The sequence below is a fragment of the Anoplolepis gracilipes genome, chromosome 15 (genome assembly GCF_047496725.1).
Source record: "Anoplolepis gracilipes chromosome 15, ASM4749672v1, whole genome shotgun sequence".
In the NCBI taxonomy this organism is placed as follows: Eukaryota; Metazoa; Arthropoda; class Insecta; order Hymenoptera; family Formicidae; genus Anoplolepis; species Anoplolepis gracilipes.
In genome coordinates this window covers 6,149,867-6,160,866 of record NC_132984.1, presented here as the reverse complement: position 1 = coordinate 6,160,866, position 11,000 = coordinate 6,149,867, and the positions used below count along the sequence as shown (strand labels likewise).

General features: G+C 26.7%; 1 pseudogene; it reads left to right on the top strand.

Moving 5' to 3' along the window:
• The first annotated feature begins 3,437 nt into the window (after positions 1-3,437).
• On the top strand, positions 3,438-6,548 carry LOC140674182 (uncharacterized; annotated as a pseudogene).
• The last annotated feature ends 4,452 nt before the right edge of the window (positions 6,549-11,000 follow it).

The following is an 11,000-nucleotide window of genomic DNA, read 5'->3' as shown; positions in this document are numbered from 1 at the left end:
CAATGGTCAAATATTTTATTACGAAGAAATAACGATTTCTTACTTTATACAATTATAATATCTACCAATATATTTTATATTTTTACCTGCATACTCTCTAATTTTACGTCTTTGTATTACAATCAATCCTTGTAGAATTTTTCGAAACTCTTCCAAAACTTTTTTTATTTCTTTTCGTAACATTTAAAGAATATTTAAAACTCGTTGTTGAAAAAAATCTGTGTAAAATGAAAATAAAAAATATGTCAGACACTTGTTGTAAGAAAAATAAGATTATATAATATATACATAAGAGAATATTTTCTGTACCTTGTACGTGATAAGAAGCAAGCGATTTATTTTAGCCAACTATATAATTAGGGAAAATAGTTTCAAACTATGACAGAGTTTCACGATTTGTTAAGTATTTTTTATTCGTTTTGTAAATAGTATTTATTAAATAATTTTAAAATCTCTTTTATCGTTGCTTTGTATATAAATAGTTTATAAACTTTTTAGAAAACTAAAATAAATTAGTTTATTAAAGCAAATATTGATATAATGTTTGATAAAACGTTTGATTGTAAGCACACTACGTTTAAAAAATTAGACCATTTTCAAATCGTTGCATTTGGGCAAAAATTATTGTAGGCAAGAAATTAAAAAAGCATTTTAAAGTTTAGGGTTTTTAACTTTAAAGTTTTCAGGAGCCTTAAAGTTTAAAGTTTTCAACTTTAAGATTCCTGGGTACTGACCGCGGCTATATTGGAATCGTGACGTCATAAGCGAAAAATAACAGCCGAATTATTCTTGCGTGCCATTTTTAAATAAAAGATATTTTGATGAAACAAGACTACAGATCAGTTTAGCACACTTGTAACATTGTTCGAAAACTAAGCTTTTTCCTTGGTAGTTAAGAGATAACTGTAAAATGAGTGTCAAAGTAAGCCTACTTTTGCGGAGAAACAGGCAGTTTGGCAGCTGTCTAAAGAAGTGGAAAATATTCCTTCCACATAGTATATTCCTCGCTAAGCTGAGTTTTCGGAGTATTTTACAAGTATGCTGAAACACATCCTGAGGGTCTATTATGTATTTTAGATAAATTTTCTCACGTTTCGCATTTTTATTTCACCGGAATGTTCTCCCGCTATTATGGAATTAGTAAGTGAAAATGTGAGATCACTAGATTTCTGTTAGAGCCAATTGACATATTACTAGCATTGTTATGTGTCTGACACTTTAGGTTTGACGACTGAATACTAGCAAACCTAACCAAAAGAAACACCAAAGACGTATAATTAATTATTAATTATTAAAGTGCAATAAATAAAATAAATTTCTCTGAAGAGTAAAAAAAGCTATTATTAAAATACATGAGAGAACATGCCGATTTCGGTAGGGGACGTATATTCGGGTTGTTCGGGTGAAAATAAAAGGATAATAGTAAAGGAAATTTTAAAAAGGGCCACCACAACATAATCCATATTATTATTATTTATCGCGATCTTTTGTCAATGTAACTACAAATTTTAGGTTATAATTGGTGAAAATTATATATTTGTGCATGTAATTTATTTGCTATCTTTCTCTTACTAATGTAAAATTCATGACGAGCAAATTCCCGGGAATATCTTTGTATTTTCACAAGGTGAATACATACAAAATAGAGGGGATTGCTCACTTTCACATTTCCATTTCTTTAGAGATAGATACATAATAGGCCCCCTGTAGTGTTATTTCATTGAAATACTTTTTTATTTAAGAATAGCACGCAAGAATAATTTGGCTGTCCAAACATTTGTCATTTTTCACGCCTAATAATTCACCGATTTACACTTTAAGAAAAAATCTGAATTTGCAACTAGCAGTTACACATTTTTATTTTAACATAATTATGTGTTTTAACTACGCCAATTGATTCGTCTCATTATTCTGTGCATAAAAGTATTAGGGTAAGATAATTGAGAAATGAATATTTTATAAGATATCTTGTATTTTATGTCAAAATATTGCAACTTTTGAAGCCTGATAACTCAAAAGTGTTTAATAAAAAAACATTTTATCATAGTGTTTTGGAAAGCTCTCAAGATAAGCTACAAATATATGCAAAAATATATAGGGTGTTTTATTTAAGAAATTCAAAATGACCTTTACGTGACCTTCATGTGACTCTTTTCAAACTAATGGCATACAGACATACACCAACACATTGAATAAGGGTTCATTTTTCAATGTTGGTAACAGTGACGCTAGAATTTTCTCGTCGGTTCGGTATATCCTTAAGGCTCCTGAGTACTCGAGACGGAACTTCGATGTCGACGGTGGCGATATATAGTTTTGTCTCTTTCTCTCTTTTGGGAAATATGTCAGAAGCAAGAAATGACAGCCCAATTTATGTTGCAACTTACGTCGTAATTATTTGCTTTCTGCTAGTGTTGTGATGTGCAACGTATTAATGAAACGTGTGAAAATGGACGGCTGCCAAGCTATATAAGGAATAAACTGTGTAAAGTAACATTTTCCTCTTCTTTCGACAGCTGTCAAATCGCGTGTTTTTCCGCATTTCAAGGGTTCATTTCGGATTCAATTTAGAGTTATTTATCAATTGTCAGGAGAAAGGATTACCAGCCGTCCATTTTTACAAGTGTACTGAAGAGATTGGTAGTATTATTTCGTTGAAATATGTTTTTATTTACATGTCAGTCGCAACATAAATTAGGGTGTCATTTCTCGCTATTTCTCACTTGTGACGTCACGATTTCAATATGGCCGCGGTGACTACTCAGGAGCCTTAACGCACTGTGGGTAGTTTTTAAAAGCTTTTTTATTGTTAGTTCCGTCCGTTAAAAAAGGAAATACACAAGTATAACAGAATTGTTTCTCTAATATTACCGCCTGAGTCTCTTTTTATTTAAAAATCTAAGATTGCGATATCCTGAAATTCTATATTCTTCTATCTTTTTCTATCTTAAAGGTACATGTGTAGAAGAAAATGTGTTCCGACATATTCGTTTTTCTTTTGTCACATGACAACTGTCGGGAGATAATAGGGAAAAGGACAAAGTATTTGCGGGTCTACACAGACACACTGGATATTGTGGAAAGTGAAACGTATACAAAAATGTAAAAAGTTACCAATGAATACCAAGCTCACGCGCATTTGTACGTTTCTTTCTTCACTAATCATTGGCATTGGGGCGCAGTAGCATTGCTAGCAAGACGAAAAAATCTGGGATATGTAAAATCTAGTGTACAATCCAAAAGAATAGAGTGTGGGAGATTTGTGTAGCATACAGTAGTCACTCATTTGTGCTGCCCGAAGACAACAGATGCATAAAAACGTTAACTGCGAATATCGTATTTCGTTATCACACAGTGAATCAATTAATTATATGCAATTAATTTGTGACGATCAGAAAATACTCTATATTTATTTCTGTATTCCAAATTTTTTCGTAATGGGTTCAATTATGGATTTACCTGAAGAAATGATTGCGATCATCTTTGGTTATAAAAATCAGCATGGAAGATATTATTAACTTTAGATGTACGTGTACACAATTTGAGAAGGCAGTTAAATACGAAAAGTATCAGGAAAAAAATTTTCTCAAACGTAATGTGCTACTTTTAAATTTTTTTTAAATTTTATTTCAGTAACCTTTTATTATCCTATTGCAAACACATGTAACCTAACCAACAATATAAAAACGGTGATAAGTGTATTAGTTTAAATTAAATAAAATTTATTTTCTGTGATAATTAAAAGAAATATTTTTAAAGTTACTTGTTCTCAATTTATGTTTTGCGCGTGTCTTTCATTATTTGGTTTCCCGTTTTTTAAACGTTTTTATAATATAATATAAAATATAATTGTATTAAATATAATATAATAAAAAGTAATAAATGGTTTCTTATTATAAACTAACATTTTGCAAATATCTTTTTAATAATTTAATAATTTAATTATTTCTAGTTTATTAAATAATTTGATAAAAAAACTAACGTTTTATAAATATAAAAAAGTAAGCAAATGATGTGGAAAAAGAAAGGAAGTGGGTGAGATATATAGTAAGACAATAATGTCAATACAGTTTGGTTTCAAGTTTTTCTTCGCATTTTTACAATACAGAATAAAGAAATGTATAAGATAAGATATTAAGCACAATTCAGAAAAAAATCACTATAAGTTAATATTTATTAATATTTTTAATTCACCTCGCAAATGTATCCTCTTTGGTATGCTAAACATGTTGAGTGGACAATATTCCAATTCATATTTATTAAGGTAATATATTGTAATTGTTTGTTGTAATTTTATTTTGCTCAATCTCTTCCTAATCGGTAGATAAGATTGCATATGTAGGTAAGAGAGATTGCATATGGTTGAGAGACTATTTTTCATTTGAAAACAAATGTAAATTTTACTTATTTTCATCAAAATATATTTGACATTGTTTTATTATTATAAAAAATAAATAATAACAATAAAGATAATAATAATAATAACACTATTAATATTAATAATAAAATTAATAATAATAAAAATAATATTAATAATGATGAAAATAAAAATTGTATTAATATAAATAGAAATTGTTTTCTTACTACAAAAAGTAAATAATGATGATAATAATAATAATTATTATTATTATTATTTTATATTGTGTTATTTCTTATGTAAAATTCAAATAAATGATAGAATAAAAACAAAACATTTTTTATTTTTATTTAATTTTGAAATTGATTGATTAAATATATATATTTTTTTTCTTTTTGATATAAACGAAATCCTTGGGAAACACTCTTACCTAACGCTTACGCAATTTACCTTTATAGGAAAAATTGCGCATTTATATAATCAACATGGAAATTTTCATAGAGACTCAAGAGTGCATGAAACACTAATCGGAATAAGAAATTAACTTAAAACCTATTGTATTTACAATTATATATAGGCGAATTTTTTCTTATTAAAACATCAAAAAATTCTTAATAACCCATAAATAACCATTAAAATTGATACATAAATTTAATCAAAGTCTCTGTGGACAATGTGCTCATTGCTTCTTACACAGTATTATGTTCATCTTATTTCATCTACTCGAACTTAAAAATACACAATTTCTTCCAGCTTTATCTTAATTTTAGTAAAAAAAATATAATATATAGTAAAAGAAAAAAATATAAAATGCATCCAAAATATTAACATTTTGCATTTATTTTATTAATTTAATTATTTTGTTTTAATATCTTATTATTTCTAATAGGTCATTAATTTATTTGAAAAAACTACTGATTTATCAATATATAAACATTTAATGTGTGTGTGTGTCTGAAATAGAGAGAGCGGTAAGTAATTTGTTATATAATATTTAGTACCAAGGCTATTATATAATTAAAATTTTGTTTATTTTATTTGTAATTAATATGTATGATCTTAATATAAAGGTTAATTATTTACAATTTATAAAGAGAAAGTTAAATTGTTTAATACTAAAATTTGTCGAGAAAAAAAATTATATATATAATATTTTTTGTAATAGAAAAAATTGATATTTTGATTGATACTTTTGAATAATATACATACAAAAATTTCATTTTTATAAAAATGTATTAATGTTAAGATAGCATTGTTTGGTGTGATTTTCAAAAGTTTATTAAAATATCGTTATTATAAGTTTAGGTGGCCTTCTGCAAAGAAACTTTTTGACAAGATGTCTAAGGAAAATGAGAAGAACGAAGATGAAACAAAAGGTGAAAACAACGAACAGATGAAGGATAAAATATACTCTAACTTTATGGAAACGGGCATTAAATGTGCCAGACAATTACGAAGTTTCGTGTCTCAAATAATTGATAAACATTATGACAATGCTTTTAATAACAAAATAGATAATTTTGTAAATTTTAATCAAGTATTTCAATTAGATGAACGTTTAAGTGAAATAATTTATAATCCTGCGAATTTTATAAATAATTCTTTTTTTATGGATGAACTTAAAAGTTTGATTGCGCAATCACCACGGTAAAATATAATATAAATTAAAATCTACTAACAACATCATATATAGATTTATATACTTCTTGCACAGTAAATGTAATGTAAATTTTTTAGAAAAGCTGATGGCGATTTAACGGAAAGATATTGCAACATGAAAATGTTTCATTACCTGAGGCAATATTTTTCGAAGGAAAAGTGGGAAAGTTTTAAAAAACAATTTGAAAAAGGACAGCTTCTGGAACGTGCTGCTATTATTGTGGCACAATGGTTTCAACCACAAAAGTATGTATATTATTCGTGTGTAAATGAGTCACTAGATAACATTGTACAAGAAGTATTGAAATGCTTAAAAGAAAAATATCCCGACCATTCGATATTCTGGAAGCCCGCTGAAAATTTTTCCTGTTGGAAAAATAACAACATCATTGATAATCATTGGGACGAAGCGGAAGGAACGCAGATTATGGATACACTCGAGGAATATATATTTGGCACATTAAACTTTACACCAAACAAATCGACAAACGCAAATTTGAAATTTTTCTGTATAGATAATAATATATTGTAATTCTGGCCAACACATTATTACGTGAGCATGACTATATGTTCGTCATATCTTAAGGCTCCTGAGTAGTCACCGCGGCCATATTGAAATCGTGACATCATAAGCGAGAAATAGCGAGAAATGACACCCTATTTATGTTGCGACTGACATGTAAATAAAAACATATTTCAACGAAATAATACTACCAATCTCTTCAGTACACTTGTAAAAATGGACGGCTGGTAATCCTTTCTCCTGACAATTGATAAATAACTCTAAATTGAATCCGAAATGAACCCTTGAAATGCGGAAAAACACGCGATTTGACAGCTGTCGAAAGAAGAGGAAAATGTTACTTTACACAGTTTATTCCTTATATAGCTTGGCAGCCGTCCATTTTCACACGTTTCATTAATACGTTGCACATCACAACACTAGCAGAAAGCAAATAATTACGACGTAGTAAATAATTACGTCGCAACATAAATTGGGCTATCATTTCTCGCTTCTGACATATTTCCCAAAAGAGAGAAAGAGGCAGAACTATATGTCGCCACCGTCGACATCGAAGTTCCGCGGCGAGTACTCAGGAGCCTTAAAAGTATTCTCTTGTCCTTTCTCTTAAGGATGTTTAGTACCTATAATCGTAGCAAAAAGTAATCGAAATTGACGAATATATACTTTTCTCATATATCTTAATATATGATTATTATAAAGATTGCATAAAATCTTATTATTTATTCATAGCTAGAGTGTAGAAATGTATTTTCCAACTTCTGTTGCTTTTTTTCGGAGAATTTTCGTGTTTCTTAAATTATAATTAGAAACTTTTATCATTGACGGTACCTTGATTTCGACATTACAGCATAAAATTTGAAATATAAAAATAAAAGAATTTACTCGTACAGAGTAATTTAAAATGTCAGAATAAAAATTATAATAGTGAATAATGACAAAATATAGAAGATTTTTAACTATTTCTTTGATAAATTTAATAATTTGTCATTTCTCCGAGAAGAAAGAAATGTGGCAACATGGTAATTTTTCATAAGCTGGTCAAATTGCAAATTGACATATGAGGCCTAGTCGCTTCTCGCTTTTACACGTTTGTATATAGAAGCTTCAGATGAAAAGATAAGTTATTTAAAATGTCAAAAGAAGGCTCAGCTGAATGCTATGTTGCCACGTTTTCACAATAAATAATATGCCATCTCGGATAATAGGACGAAATTGAGAAAATTATATTCAATATCTTTTGAACTAGTCAGTACTTGACCAAAATTATGTGATCAAATATTTCCTCTATATTTAAACTATATTTTTGCAAATTTTGAATAAATTCCTATTATTATTTTTATCTATTTTAGCTCTTAAATCAACACGATCTCAAGTTTTTTATAAGATAGAAAATCTGTCATCGTATCAATTTAATGGCTAAAAAGGACAGAAATAATTATATTTATACTTATTTATATAAATAATTATATTTATAATTATATTAATACTTTTACTTATAATTAGATCCACAAAATAATTATATTTATAATAATATCGACGGGTAAATTAATTGCAAATTAAAATCCTTATAACTTTTGATTGCTTCATTGAATAAACTCTAGGTTTTTTTATAAATCTCTGAACATGTATCAGAACAATCTGTGCAAATTTTATTAAATTCCTATATTTTTAAAAATAGGTACTAAACATCCTTAATTTTCTCTCTTTTCCTAATAAATATATTTCATTTTAATTGGTATTTTATTTGAATTTATGTTATATTTTAACTTTTGGCACAGGTTTTAGAAAATAAATTTGGTGACAAAATAGTTTTATTTATAATATATCACAGTGTAGCTAGGAGACTTGGTTGCACTATAATAAAGCTTCTATGCTGTTCTCATATATGTATAATTTGGGAACCAATTTAGTAAGTATAATATAATATAAGATTAATAATTTTATGAGTTTTTCAATATTTTATTCTTATTATACAAACACACTTATCATATATAATTTTTTATTGTTCACAGTGCTACGAATAACTTAGAAAATATAAGATGCTTTAACATAAATTTTAATGTCCTGGATTGCTTTATCAATCAACGGCGTACTGAAAATATTGTCGTAATACCAGCTAAACAGGTTGGCAATTACTCATAATATGTTTTGTCTATAATTTTAACGATAATTAATATGTGGAATGTGTAACCTAAAGATAATAGTGATTGATACATGTTTTGTAGGCAAAAAAATTACATAACTTCTCATTTCTTACTTTGCAATTAGTGCCCTGTTTACATGTTATATACTTTTTCAGATATTACAAGAGACGCTTGATATACTTGCAAATTCAAAGTGGTGTAATAACTCTTTGATGATTATTCCGCTAGAAATGGAATTTAGATACATATGAAGTATGCATTTAAAACAGTATTTTCTATTAATAAATAATAATAATAAAATCTTAAATTTCTCTGTTATAACACATACTATTATATATACGTATTATAGTTATTTATAATGTAACTAGCTTTATATAATTAAACTTGCTACAAAACGTCATTTAGTAATTATTTGACAGGAAATAAATTCAATTAATTTTTTACTTTACACTTTCCAGGTCTATCGTGACGTTAATCAAACAGAACAATTAAATAAAAGATCAAAGGATGTAAAATTTTCAGTTGAAATGATAGTAAAGCATCAAAAAAGAGTATATGATCAACCTACAGACAGTTCTGCCGGTGTGATAGTCGGATGATGCCGCTATGCAGACACATGTAATATTATATTCTCCAGAAACAATTTTTCGGAGCCTGTTTTGCCGTTGAAAATATGTAGAAATTTTAATAGCACAAAGGAGCAAACACATTACATAATACTCAATGAAAATAACGAAATGAGTTACGTGGAAGAAGGTATGCCTATTATTAGATGCACTTTTATTTTAAATAATATTTATTTATTGTACGACCTTATCTTTTTCTACACAATATTTTGTAAAACTTGTAACTTGTAAAACAATATTTAATTTAATTTTATTTAATTTAATTATATATATATTTTTTAATTTAGCTGTTTCATTTATTTTACTTTATTAGTTAACTTATTTATCTATTATTTATAATTTATCTTAGTTATCATTAATTTGACTTTTATTTACATTTTTTATATTTAGACGATATAACTACAACGACACCAAAAAGGATCGACAATAGCAAAATAGGACGGTATTTTTCTAAATTTGAAGAGACGCATTCAATCTTTTCATGGGTTCTGATCCCAATAAGCATAAATAATTTTAATTAACATTCCAAATTTAATTTGTTATTAAGAAATTTTTAATAGATTTTTGAATCTAAAAACCGATAATTTTGATAATCAAAATAATTGTAAATTTCTGAAAGAATACTCTTATTGTTCATCCAAGTATTCTGAAGACTCGAACAAACCAGTTTAATAAAAAATCGTACAAAAATTCGGTATATCTTGTAACGATGTAATCTTGTGACGATGTAACCAAATGCAATTTCACAATTTGTCTTTCAAATATATTCTTTAGTGATTACGGTCGATTCAAAGAAAATTGTTAAGTATCTTTCATATATGTTGAGAGGACTGGAAAAAAATCTTTTTTTTTTCAGTTTGAGCCTTAGAATATTTTGTGTAAAAGAGATTCAATCGTTAATTGAAAGCGTATTTTCGTCAATATTGTCTCTGAAAAAAAAAATATGAAATATAAAACAATGAATTAAATGTAAGATAGATATAAAACAGAGAGAGATATTGCAAATAAAATATCACAATTATTTATACAGCATACAATGCTAACATAATGATTATTGACATAAGGATTGAAGAAAATCTATGAGCTTAATATATCTGGCATTTTACATACACTTTCAGGCAATGTTTTATAATATTATTAATATTTAATAATAAATTTCTTTATTAAAAATTAATATACAAGCAATACAATTTTGTGACAAGAGATCATTAAGATAATAAAATGAGAAATATGTGTCTCAAACGCTAATGCTATCCTTTTTCTCAAAATAAAGGTGCGAAATTCTCTTTTTTTATTCTTTTTTTGATATAAGATATAAATTTTTTTTAATAATGTGTTATAATTAGATTTTATTTATAATCTTATTCACGTACCAAGTTAAGACAACTGAAAATAGAATTTTGACTTTTACTTGATGTAGAGAATAAATTTTTTTATATACCTTTTTCATATTTATTTTCATACACAATCGTTTTTTTATTATTTTTATTAGGTATATTTCAGTATATAAAATAATTACAAAAACAGATATTTAATAAGTTTCAAATTTAACGAAGAAATGATTATTTACAAATTAATATAGTCGCAATAAGATTTCTTGATATATATATAATCAATTTAAATAATAGATTTAACTTTTTTATTTAAGACTTTCTTGATAAAAACATATTAGCTCTTTATAAAAAATA